Below are 13,036 nucleotides of genomic sequence, written 5' to 3'. Positions count from 1 at the left end.
CAAAAGATGTCCTGGAATGTTATAGATTTAGAGGAAAGGAAACAATTTTTCAGTTAGTTTTGTCCTTTCTTTCTTTTTTCTTTTCTTTCTTTTTTTTTTTTTTTCCGAGACAGGGTTTCTCTGTGTAGCTTTGGAGCCTATCCTGGCACTCGCTCTGGAGACCAGGCTGGCCTCGAACTCACAGAGATCTGCCTGCCTCTGCCTCCCTAATGATGGGATTAAAGGTGTGTGCCACCAATGCCCGGCTTTTTTTTTTTTAACACAATTTTTCCCATGTTTTGAAGGCTGTTTTGAGATCCAGAGTTCCAGTGAGCCTCCCTTTTAGCTGGAACTATGAGCATGTAACCTGGCTCCTGGTTAAAAGGAGGCTGTCCCATCTCGGTCCCAAGTGACTGGCTCCTGAGGTTTTTGGCTTACCAAGTTCCTCCAGCATGCTGTTCTGAACCTTCACTCTCTTGGTTATGAGTTTGCCCTTAGCAAGTAATGTAGTGTCCATCCTCTTATTTGTGTTAGATGGGGGACTTAGAATTTGAGAAAAAGCCTGTACAATTCTGTGGGTTCTCCTTTCCTTTTGCTTTGTGCTACCAGAGTGATGCTGAAAATTGATGAGATTATTCTTGGCTGGGGTCTATCCTGCAATTTCATATAATTGTTCCAGAATCTGTGTAATAGAACTGAACTGGGGTAAATGCATAGTACATAATGGCTTGCTGTCTGGACTTCATAAAGAAAGCAGCCGACTGATTCTGATACTCTTTTGAGTTCTTTCATCATAGAGTTGGCCATGGATTTGCCACATTGTCTTGATTTAGCGAGATGTTTGCTGTTCTTTTAAAAATGTTTATGTCTGCCTCTTTGTTTCTAGAAAGGAAAAGAAAACATCTTGATTTTCCCTTAGTGTACAAACTATTCTATAAAATAAATAAACCCCAAGCCTGATGCCATTCATGGATGTGACATCTGGTGTGACTTTTGCTGTCTTCAGACTGGGGTCTTCATCTCCAAGGAGATGCCTCACTTCCTCCTGGGTAATGTTTATGTTTAGTGATATGTTCCTTGGGAGTTGTTTAGACTAGAGGCTTGGGGTACAGAGGGTGAGACGTTTCTCCCTCAGGCAGGGATACCCGAGATGAGGAAATGTTCTCACCAAGGTGAAGAGAAAATTTTTATTCATCAGAATTTTCCATGATGTTTATGTATGGAATAAAGCCAGACAAGTTCCTAGATAGTATTTGCTTTATTCCTAGGAGACCGAGAAAGTGCCTGTAGAGAGGGTAAGTCTTGATGGTCACATCTTCATGGGAATCTTTGGAAAGGCTCACAGAAAAGCAGAAAAAGTCAGCAAAGAGCAGAATTATGATGAGACAACCCCCCCCCAAAAAAAACAGAGAAAGGGACAGAGAATGCTTTAGCAGTTATGTTGGGTGTAGAACCAAAGACAAATACTGATGCCTCAAGATAATGTCCAGACAAATTTCTGCTTGGTCCCTATATAAACTCTTAGATGATCCATCTGAAAATACTTACAGAACTAGCGACAGCGGTGCCTGAAGTCCACGTAGTCAAATTTGTCAGGTGAATGTAATTCATACTGGAGACTGAGCCACATTCGCTTTCAGGATTATTGAGATTAAATCTCATGTGGACAAAATATGAACATGTTTTCTTTTGGTAAAATAAATGCATCAATATCAATTAAGCATAGCAATACCATTTGAAGGTAGTTTTGATCAGGATTGAAAAGAAACATGGATAACCAGGTCTAAGCAGGAAATTTTGTATCAGTTGTTAGCTATTACCAGTTTATAGACACCTTCATTTGAGAGTTTGAAGACAGTGTAACAAGTGGACAAGTTACAAAAGCAGTGTGCTGAGTAACACAATCAGGGACCAGCAGCACTGATACAAAATGTCCTACAAATTAGGCTATACTGGAGCTCCTTAAAAGTTCTGGCTACAGATGAAGAACTGTCTGCCAGACAGAAGCTCTCTGCTGGAATCAGGCACAAGGACGAGAAACAAGATGCCCATGTCTGGCCTGCATTGCTCACCAGTAAATGACTTACTTGGTACTGTCTGCAAGCATCAGTTTGATGGAGATTTCAGTGATAAAAAGAGAACAGAGAATGGTCATAGTGTGGTACTCAAGTGTTTAAGACTCAGCACCCTGCGTTGCAGTGAACAATTGCATGACTTTTCCCATTTATCAAGCACTTTCAGTCAATGTTAGCTTGTTTTTCTCAGAAGGCAGGTGTAGTTGTGCCTAGTCTACAGGATACGATGCTGAAGCCCAGAGACATTCACTGGCCTGTCTGAGATTTCACAGAATGGGATTTCAACATGAATTCCCAAGCACACCTCTGCTTGTCATTTGTATTTTGCTTACATTTTGGAAGTTTTACATTTCCATTATGCTTATGCTGTCTTTTCATACATGGCAAAATCTGGCACTGTTTTTTCTATATAGTTAATCAGATGAAAACCACGGGGCCACCCCTTTGGAATCTGTAGGGTAAAATGTCCAAACCTACTTCCAGGTTTGAAAACTTACCACCACCCACCAGCTCCTGAGCCCAAAAATTCACCAATCCCTGAACCTGAAAACCCACCAATTCCTAAATTCAAAATCCCACCAAGCCTTGGGCTTGTCTTGAAATACCACCAATCCCCACCCTAGAAACCTTCATCCTGGAAAATTCCTCCCCCAAGAAACTCTATATAAACCTGTCTCCTGCTCAGTTCCCTACTGCTTCTCACCCAAGCAGAGGCAGTCACCCTCTTGTGTCTCTTCCAATAAATCTCTTGTGTGAGGTTTGTTGTGTGGTGTGGCTTTGTGGTATTCCTTGGGTCCTGACTGCCAGGATGCCTTTCTCCTCAGGGCTTTAACACTTCCATTGATGAAGCCTTTCCCCTCAGCACTGTGGCACCTCCACTGGGGAAGCCTTTCCCCCTCAGAGCTGTAACACTTAAAGAATCCTTTTCCTCAATTTTTTGAGGCATATTTATCTAAGGTTTGAGTCCTTATTCTAGTTTTTTGAAATTCTGAAGCTGCTTTGAGTTAATGTAACATTCTTTAACTGTATACACCTCTATCTTCCTTTGGGTTTTACAGTCTAAGGCACCGTCTATAAACATTCCCGCTTCTATTTCAAAGCTTGAAATGCAGGTATAGTAATAAATTAGCATGTGAAATTCTAGTAACAAGATTATGGATGAGTCCACATTTCTAGTTTGTGTTAATTCTATCATTAATGATGTCCACTTAAATCAAGGACCATAAATTCTTCATAACTTCTTTCCTTCTAGAAAAGCAATATTGGTATCTGTTTATTAAAGCAAACTTGGAAAGTTAAGGAACACTGCATCTGTAGATAGACTTATTTTTTCAAAATAGTAGCATTTAGAGACTATTTTCATTTCATGGGTTCACATTCTGCTTTCTTCCTCTCTTAGATCATGAGTATTGGATGCCATTACTACTCATTTTCATCAACAATTTTTCTTTTTTGTTGTAAAAGAGTTTATCAAATATATCTGTCTTAACACTAGACATTTAAGTGACTGGTTTCTACTGGATCTTAACAGGCATTAAATTGAATTGAGTAAGAACAAGGGGGGATTCCGAAGGGAGGAACTTGTCCCATATTTCAACAACTTCCTCATGTTTGGCCTGGATCTCTTCCATGTCCCAATGAAATTCAGCTAATTTATTTCCTGAAAGCCCTTTGAGACACTCGAAATCTGATAGACACACCCTTTTCCTTCTGACCACACAGACAAAGCCGGAACACCACTGGCACGGGCCAGCAATCCAGAGGTGTGTGCTGTGTGCAGAGCTTCTCCAGAGAAAACCTGAACTCCAAAGTCTGCTTGTAACAATGATTGCTGTCACATTCATCATAGGAACACATAGATATTAGTGCTGGGGTTGGAACTGGCTTGTTTTCATCACCCAACAGTCTCTGGATTTCAAGTTGTCTAATGTTCTATAAATCCCAAGATTCATGAAAATAAAGAAGTTGAGAAAGTCTCTACAAAGGACTTTTAAAATGATTTATTTTTCATTTACATGTTTGTGTGTGTCTGTATGAGTGCATACCATGTGTGTGGGGGTGCCTATGGGATCCAGAAGAGGGTGTTGGACCCTATAGAGCTGAAGTTAAATGCTGTTGGTGAATGAGGGCTGGGAAGCAAACTCTAGTCCCTGGAAAAGCAGCAAGTGCTCTTAGTTGCTGAGCCATCTCTCCAGGCGCTGCGTAGGATTTTTAATTGTGTCTCCCATGTCTCTTCCATTTCAAACACATGGCAGACATTATTAATCAATCACCTCTTTTGTAGACAGCTTCAGACTCCTTTGAGGAAAGCCCTGCCCCAGTCATAAACCATCCCTTAGAAATGGCTCATGAGAGCAAACCTGCCCATCACAACAAGTTCATTGGCTTCCTTATTTCACAGATAAGGAAAGTGGAATAATCGGGCCTCTGTGCAACAAAAAGAATGCGTTTAGTTGGCCTGAAAGACTTTAGAGGTGCACATTTTATCCAGATTTCCCAGTTAATTTGAAAGCACGCTAAAGCTTGAGGAACACTGGTCTTTAGATCAGTGGATGGAAGATGACGTAGTTGGAGGCAGCTGGGCAGCCACGGTATGATTCCCTGGGAGTCAGTACCCTGGAGAAGTCGTCCATCACATTTGATAAGTGGGTCTTCAATGGCTCAGGTTCAAACATTTTATTTGCCGGTTGTACAGGGATGACAAGCCTGCATGAAACTCACAAGACCCTGACAGTGCAAACAGAAGTGTCTCAAACTAAATAGTGGCTCAGAAGTTATAGAATGTCCCTATCTTTATACACATCTGTAGGGTTCCTTTTTTCTTGTAAGTTCCTCCAGGCAGGCACTAAGTTTGAGACTAAGATGTCTGTTGCTCAACACAGATGTCAGCAACAAGTTGGGGTTTCTAAGAAATGGTTTCTTTGTATCAGGCTTGATTCTCCATCCAGAATATTAGAAACCTTTGAACATTTGAAACGCCACCAAGCCGTCTTTGCCTGATTCCAGCTAAGTTTCAATGAGTTTTATTTTTTATCACTTGTCTTTCAGTCCTTTTCCTTGGGGAACTCGCTGATTTCACTAGTTTTGGGAGTGGTCTCCCTGTAAACTATTCCACAAGGGTGTCTGCTTCCATCGCTATTCAGATACAATTATATGTTTAGTTAATTGACTTTGTCCTCTAACGATGAAGCCTAAGCCACCCTTAACACTGCTTCCTAACAATGACTGCTTCACTCAAACCTTGGCTCAGCATCGATACAGGGCCTATTACTAAACTGTAAACATTTAAGTTACCTTCTGGAAAAGCGGCAGCGAGTAAGGAAGCTGGGGGATTTACAAAAAGTCAATGACTGAATTGTAAATGTACTCGAAGACAACAGAATCAAGATGGTCTTTGAATCGAAAGCATTGTACCCACTGCCAGATGGGAGAGGACCACGGAGGGCCGTGTTGGGACTACGTAGTGCTGTTAACATCACTAAAAGCCAGACTTCTTGGGTTGCCAAGAGTAGCTACTTCAGACTAAATGCTGAGAGCAGTTGGGGATACTATAAATTTGCTCACCATGCATCATTTCCAGACATTTCCTGGTCTTGGCAGAGGGGAGACACTGTCTTCTCTGCCACATTGTGGAGAACAGCATTTAACATGCTCCATCTATTTCCACGATCAGAAGACAGCCCTAGCTATTTTATATTATTGGCTAATAAAGAACTATTTAATGCTCTATCATCCCTTTGCTCTGATGACTTCTGGAGTACAGTTCCAAGCCTACTGTTTATTACAGGAGGGAATCTGCTATAGCAGCCTTGCTTCAGCTTCCAAATGCTTTCAAATCACAACCAAAATTTAAGAAGAAATCATCAGCTCATCGGTGATTATGTAGCATCAGCTAAAATCTTTCCCAATTCAAGACAGATTTTACATCTCTTAGGGGGGCAATTCTGTTAACCACGCTCTGTTCCCAGCAAGGTGGCCATGTGGACTACCTCCTAAGTCTATATTTTAGAACCGAGAACAGTGAACTGCAGAAACAAACCAGGGTCAGAGAGAAGCTGGCTTCAGATTCAGCCACTGGCTCAGCCTGTGAGGCCTCAAGGATTTTGCAGAAGTGATGGGAATAATGACTTGAGGGAGTTTGCAGTTAAAGAAAAATGGTTTTATACACCTTTTAAATTTCTCTTTAATTTTTGTAACATTCAAACGTATTTATTTATAAAAAAAACACAATAGGATAATTTGTGCTGAGAAATGCAGCAATAAATACGGTTGAAGGGCTGGGAAATGATGGTGCAGGCCTTTAACTCCAGCACTCTTGGAGTGGGGAGGTGGGGGGAATAGGCGGATCTCTGTGAGTTTGAGGCCAGCCTGGTCTACAGAGTAGGTTCCAGGACAGCCAAGGCTACACAGAGAAACCCTGTCTCAAAAAAGCAAAAAAAAAAACCAAAAAAACAAACAAAAAAAACCCCAAAACAAAACAGTGACAGAGTGACTGTATGGATACATTTACACAGATGAAGGCTCGGCAACTCCACCACCCACACCTGCCTGTCTGTGGCCATTTTGTCCTCGGTCCTTCGGACATACCACTCTGGAGATTTTGTCAACCTAAGGAAAAGAATGAGTGTGCATATGACCACAACTGCACACTGCTCATAGCTCTGTTGAAACATGGCAAACAGCAAACACTGCATAGACATTGACCTGTACATTTCTAAGAGTTGCATATTAGATTTACTTGGCTGGGACCACATCGAGAGTAAGTGTGAGGTGAGTCTTCCATGTAGAAACCAGATGTGTTAAACAGAAAAATAAAAAGCCCTTCCCCTGGCAACCAAGGAGCCGGTTTCCTAATGTTTGGGAGTAACAGTTGCTAAAGTGTAAGACTGTATGAATGTACAAAATGCACAGGTAAGAGTTGGCTGTAGAGAGTTCTCCTTTCATAGCATCCTGTTTCACTGAGGATATGCAGGTTGTTGGCTATATCCTAGGATTTAACTGTTAAAGCACAGAACAGCAGCTGGGAGGGAAGAGGCACAAAAAGTACAGAGGAATGTTCATAATTCTTTTTAAAGAAACAATAAGCGTAATGGTATTTTAGGAAGACAGGATAAAAAACAAACGACTCAATGCTACATTTGTGCTCACTGGAGAAAAACAATGGGCAAAATATTGAGTTCCTTTATAGGACTCTAGCAATCAAAGCTTGGTTGCCATATTGGTAATGTTTGTGGCAATCATCTTGCTGCTTGCCATGATATGCATCTGAGTAGCCTGTCTGACAATCTCTAGTATTGATTTTGGATCCATTTCTTCTTTTGTCTGGCTTCTGCTGTGAATGACAAGTTCTAGGAGAGAGGCACAGTAGTTGGGACTCTGCACCCCTCCCCACAAGCATGAAAATACACTACTCCTTTCCAGGAAGCAACTTTCTTGGTACCCATCTGTAGAGAAGTGGTCCAGGTGCCCACTGGCTGCCATGTTAGCTTCTGTTTGTCTATGCTTTTTCTGGTGCCTGAGGCTAACATCTCTTCCTGGTTGGTCTTTGCTGGTATTCATTTACAAATCCATCATAGTCTGGTCAGAAGCTTTGTCAATTTGCTTTAGGGGAATCATAAAGATGCTCCCTAGTCTCATAGGTTGTCATGCCTGCTGGGCTAGTACATTTGTTGGTTCCCATCTGCAAACCAATGACACTTTGGCCAGTCTTCAATTTTCCCCTCATCTAAATGTCTTGTTGAACACTCAACTACAATGTCAGTGGTTTCAAGGAATCCCTTCAGTCAGACCGACTAGAACCGCCAGCATCATCTGAATCTGAGTCACTTTTCTATCCTAAATAAGATTGTTTGCTTCAAATTTATGATGTGGCTTCATACTATAAGCCTGCACAGCTTTGACAAAGTCACCCATAATCTACTGAGGCCAGGTTAGTGAGGAATCACCAACTTCACAGAGCCTGGCTGTGGCTTATGACTTCCCAGAGTATGGGATGATGCCATCCTTTAGACCAAGATAGAAGTTATGCCTGTGTCCATGACTGACTCCTCTGGGAACATGCCTAGATTTTTCTAGCTGCTGATCATACTTGGATGCAATCTTGTTTTAGCCTCTGAAGAAAACCCATATAAAGCTTTCTTATTGAAGAGGGCCATGGAGATCCTGGTACAGCCATGGGGTGGCAGGAGGTGCCATGGAGACTTGTCTTGCAGATCCTTCTGTCATTCTGTGTAGTGCTGGGTGCCTTGCTAGGTGCTGGTATTATCCATACTTAGCATTTTCAGTCATTGTATCACAATAGTTCTCAATCATTCTATCCACAGTAGACATCTTTCTCCCATTGTCTTTTTTCTTTTTCTTTTTCTTTTTCTTTTTTTTTTTCTGAACCAAGGTTTCTCTGTGCAACAGCCCTGGGGCCTTCCTGGAACTCACTCTGTAGACCAGGTTGGCCTTGAATTTACAGAGATCCACCTGCCTCTGCCTCCCGAGTGCTGGGGTTAAAGGTGTACACCATCACTGCCCAGATTTGCCATTGTCTTAATACACTTGTCTTTTTTACTTTGACAGAACAATTTCAGAACCTGAAGCTTAAGACTGTGTACAAGTACTCCAGTGTCTGCACAAAGTCACACTGAGTTCTCACAACCGTTTTAGCTCTGATTGCCTGGGTGAAGCAGGTGGGCCTAAGTCCGTGGTGTTTCATCTTACTTGATGTAGTTTTATGTTGATGTAAACTCATCAGCAAAGCTGCATAAGGCAAAGTCAAGAGTTTCTGTTACCTCTTCAGTGCTTTCTTACTTCAGTCACATTTTTCTTGCGGTTATGGAAATCATGTTCAATGAATAAGATAATCAAATGTGCACTGGATTCTGAGTCTGTCAATGGGCCAGAATAGTTGAAATCTGAATCACTGTGGAAGATCCAGGATACCTTGTTTCTATATTTATCATACCACATTACACTTCTGTTATGGACACTCATCTAATTGCTCTGCTTGGCTTATTAATATCCACACATTAATATTTATCTTTGTGGAAAATCCTGATGTCCATCGTTCCCTTCAGCATCATATGTGAACTAAATGCTGTACAAGAATCTTCTCATTGAATCCTCAAGACTTCGTCATCTTTTATCCCTTTTTTGAAAATCTCTTTGAGTATGTAAGTTCATGTGTGTGTCTATGTGAGTGTGTGTGTCTATGTGTGAGTATGTGTATATGTGTGTGAGTGTATGCATATGGTCTGTGTGAGTTTGTGTGCTTCTGCCAGCATATGTGCTGGAGGTCAGAGGGCACACTCAGGTGTTGGTCCTTGCTTTCCACCTTATTTGAGACAGGGTCTTTGTTAGCAGCTGCATACCCAGGCTAGCTGGCTTGTGAACTTCTGGGGATCTTCCTCTCTGCCTCCCATCATGACATAGCAATGATGGGATTATAGACACAGGCTACTGTGTCTGGATTTTATTTGGATTCTAGGGATCTGAATCCAGACCCACACACTTGTGAAATTAACACTTTACCCAGTGAACCACCTCCCCAGCTCTTGTTTGTTTACTTTTTGAGATAGGATCTGGCTACATAGCTCAGATTGGTCCTGAACTAGATATTTGAGGCTGGCCTTGAACTCTTTGTCTTCTTGCCTGGGGTTGCAGATGTGAACCACAATGCTTGGCTTGAATTTTGTCTCAACTAAGATCATAAAGTTTGCTTTTCTTTATTTTAGGAATGATGTCTCACTGTTGCATAAACCCTAGGCACAATTGTTGTGGGGGATCCACCAGAGAAGACTGGCTTTAAGCCATTTGTTTAACTAATAGAAAGTCTTTATTAGCTGACCAACCATTATACTGGGTATTTGGGACCCTAGTATAGCCTCTAACCTTTCTCAGAGTGAGCTTTTCAATACAAAAATGACATACATCCTGGATTGACACACCTCAGTTTGCAAGGACAGTTAACCTGGAGCAGTACTGCAGAATCCAAAAGGCAAGGTTAGTGCATTTAGAGACTTTCCCAGAACTTTGGATTTTGATGGTTTAGGTTTTTGTTTTTGGCAGGTGGTGCTGCTTATATGCTGGGTTCCAAGGCCTGAATGGTATCCATCATGATTTCAATTGTACTAAGGTCTGGGGGCTGATTACAACATGAATAATTTTAGGAAAACGATTGAATCAATACTAAAGTGATTGATGCCCAACATATACAAATGGGGATATTATTGTTTTGTATCCTCTAGAAATATAAATTAGACTTGTTCTCTCTCTCCCTCTCTCTCCCACTCTCCTTCTTCCTTCTTCCCTTCTCTTCTTCTTCCAACCCCCTTCTTTTCCTTCTGGTCCCCATTTAGGTAGATTAGAAAATACAAAGCTATGAATGCTCATTAAGATCTTCAGAATCAATGTACCATCAGAGCTACTTGCCTGATCCTCACCAGTGGTCCTAGGTGAGGTCTGTTTCCTTGCTGCTTCTGCAGCCTTCCTGCCTCCCAGAACCACAGCCCCTGCCTTCATCTACAGAGTACATCACTCCACTCCCTGCTCTGTCACATCTCTTCTCTAACTTGTTTGCCTCGTCTTTAGACCCCCACCTCCCAATTTTATTGATCACAACTGGAAATTTCCCACACCTAAGATGCTTACACACCCCCACAGTTTCCTTTGCTCTGTGTGGCAGTCCATGCCAGGTCCTCAGGACTGGGATGTGGGTGTTATGAGAGATTGCTACTCAGCCTTCCATGTCATTCAAGGGCACTTGTGTTAGTCAAGGGTGAAAACTTGAATGCCTCCCAAGGTCAAGGATGTACAGAAGGTGATTAGAAGCAGTTTGAGTATTAAACAAGGGGCAATAATGAAGTAAAAGTTAGATACTTTAAAGTCTGTCTGGAGTGGATTCTAGTTACTTATGTCTATGTTTTATCCAATCCAACACAAACCAATGTTGCCAAGTAAAACTTCTGAAGAAGCTGGAGTCCAGATCTTTATGTAAAGTTCTCAGTTTTATAAGGAACTTTGCCACCTTCAATTGAAATTCTGCAAGGATTTGTTATGTTGGCTAATTTCTTTTTGAAAAAAACATTTTTCCCATCTACTTGTGAGGATTTCATACACACATACAATAACTTTTGGTCCTTTTCATCCCTTTCTCTCCTTAACTCCTTCCAGACCCATCCCTCAGTCCCTTTCCCAACTTTACAACCTCTTTTCAGTATAACCCATTGAATCCAATTTGTGCTGCCCATGTATGCTTGGGCATGGGTCTTCCACTAGAATATGCTCAACCTACCAGGGCCCATTCCTTTAAGAAATGGCCTAGTATGAGCTAGTTTCTCACATTGAAACTCTTTTGAATGGAAAGAGGCTGGTTATTAAAAGGATATATCATAAAATTCCTGTAATAATGGATATGAATATAAGCCACAAGTAACAGGAGATAGTTGAAAACTACATAGTCAATTATGTAAAATGCTAAAAAATAAAATTTTAAAGCTCTGAAAATTAAGTATAAAAACAAAAATTCCCCTGAGACATGGCCAAATACACAAATGAGAAATAAGCACATTGTGATGGTTTGAACAAGAATGGCCCCCATAGGTTCATATATTTGAATGCTTAGCCATCAGGGAGTAGTAGCACTACTTGAGAAAGATTAGGGGGTGTGGCCTTATTGTGGTAGATGTTGCCTTGATGGAAGAAGTGTGTCACTAGTGTGGGCTTTGAACTTTCAAAAGCCTATGCCAGCCAGGCCCAGAGGCTCTTTCTTCCTGCTGCCTGTGGATGAGGATCGGGAGGGAGAACTCGCAGCTACTGCTCCAGTACCGTGTCTGCGTGTATGCTGCCGTGCTCCCTGACAGGATGATAATGGAGACTGATAATCTGAAATTGTCGTAACTCACCAATTAAGTTCTCTTTCATAAGAACTGCCTTGGTCATCGTGTCTGTTCTCAGCAATAGAACACTGACTAAGACACACACCCAGAGATACACATTTTCAGCTATTAAGAAAATGCAAATTAAGCCGCAGTGCGTTATTAGTATCTACTCTGGAGAATGGCTACAATTAAAATTAGTGGCACCACCAAAGAGGGGCAAGGTTGTGGAGAAAGTGGGTCAATGGTGCCATGCTGGTATTATAAACCTTCTGGAAAAACAGTTTGCACAGTCCTCAGAAAATAAGGATGCATGGCCATCGAGTTGGCCTCACAGGTGAAGGCACTTGCTGCCAAGCCTGAGGACCCGAAGTTGATCCTGAGAGGACTGACTCCCACCGGGTCGCCCTCTGACCTTCACATGCCCCCCATGGCACATCCCATTTTGATTGTTTACTTTCTTTCGTTAGTGTTACTTTCTGTGTGGCTTTTTCTTTTGAAACAACCATTGGTTTGTTTTTGTTTAGTCATGCCTCTGTGTTAGAAATAATCAGGGTTCCTGGATTAAATTCAGGGATTTGTGAAGGAATTGTTTGGGGCACAGAGGGAGGGAAGAAAGAGCGAGGGCCAATCAAGTGGTTGTGGGAATATTTCTGTCGTGTTCTGTGTATTTAAACATACCTTTGACCACTGGGGCTCTGGGTTCATTTAGTGAAATGTAAGCACCACGACTAAATGAAATTAAACCTTGGGACTGAAAATTGAAATTCCATATTAAAAAAAAAAGAAGTTTAGAAAATGAATATTTCATGTCAGTTGTGAGTAAAAATTACTTGGTAAACTTGATGAGTGTACCGGGGGATAGAAGTTGCAAATAGTTTGGTTTTTATGGATATGATTACTAATTGATAATTTATATTGTTGGAAAGCACTAATGACAATAACAGGCAATAAAATTCCTGTTAAATATTCCCTAAGGTTACTAAATGGGGGGGGGCGGGAATTAAAACTTGAAGCAATGTAAAACCCTGCTTTATGTAGAGTACTTGGTACTCTTCATGAGTGAGGACCTGTAGAAGTGTAACCCTCACAAAAGCCAACCAATGGGAATCTCCCCTA

At 41.5% G+C, this 13,036-nt stretch overlaps 1 pseudogene; it reads right to left on the bottom strand.

Annotated features, from left to right (window-relative positions):
• Window positions 1-7,253: 7,253 nt before the first annotated feature.
• Window positions 7,254-8,209, bottom strand: LOC113831703 (annotated as a pseudogene).
• Window positions 8,210-13,036: the final 4,827 nt, after the last annotated feature.

The sequence above is a fragment of the Cricetulus griseus genome, chromosome 5 (assembly GCF_003668045.3).
Source record: "Cricetulus griseus strain 17A/GY chromosome 5, alternate assembly CriGri-PICRH-1.0, whole genome shotgun sequence".
Classification (NCBI taxonomy): Eukaryota; Metazoa; Chordata; class Mammalia; order Rodentia; family Cricetidae; genus Cricetulus; species Cricetulus griseus.
The sequence above is the reverse complement of the archived record's forward strand: the minus strand, read 5'-3'. Positions and strand labels throughout refer to the sequence as shown.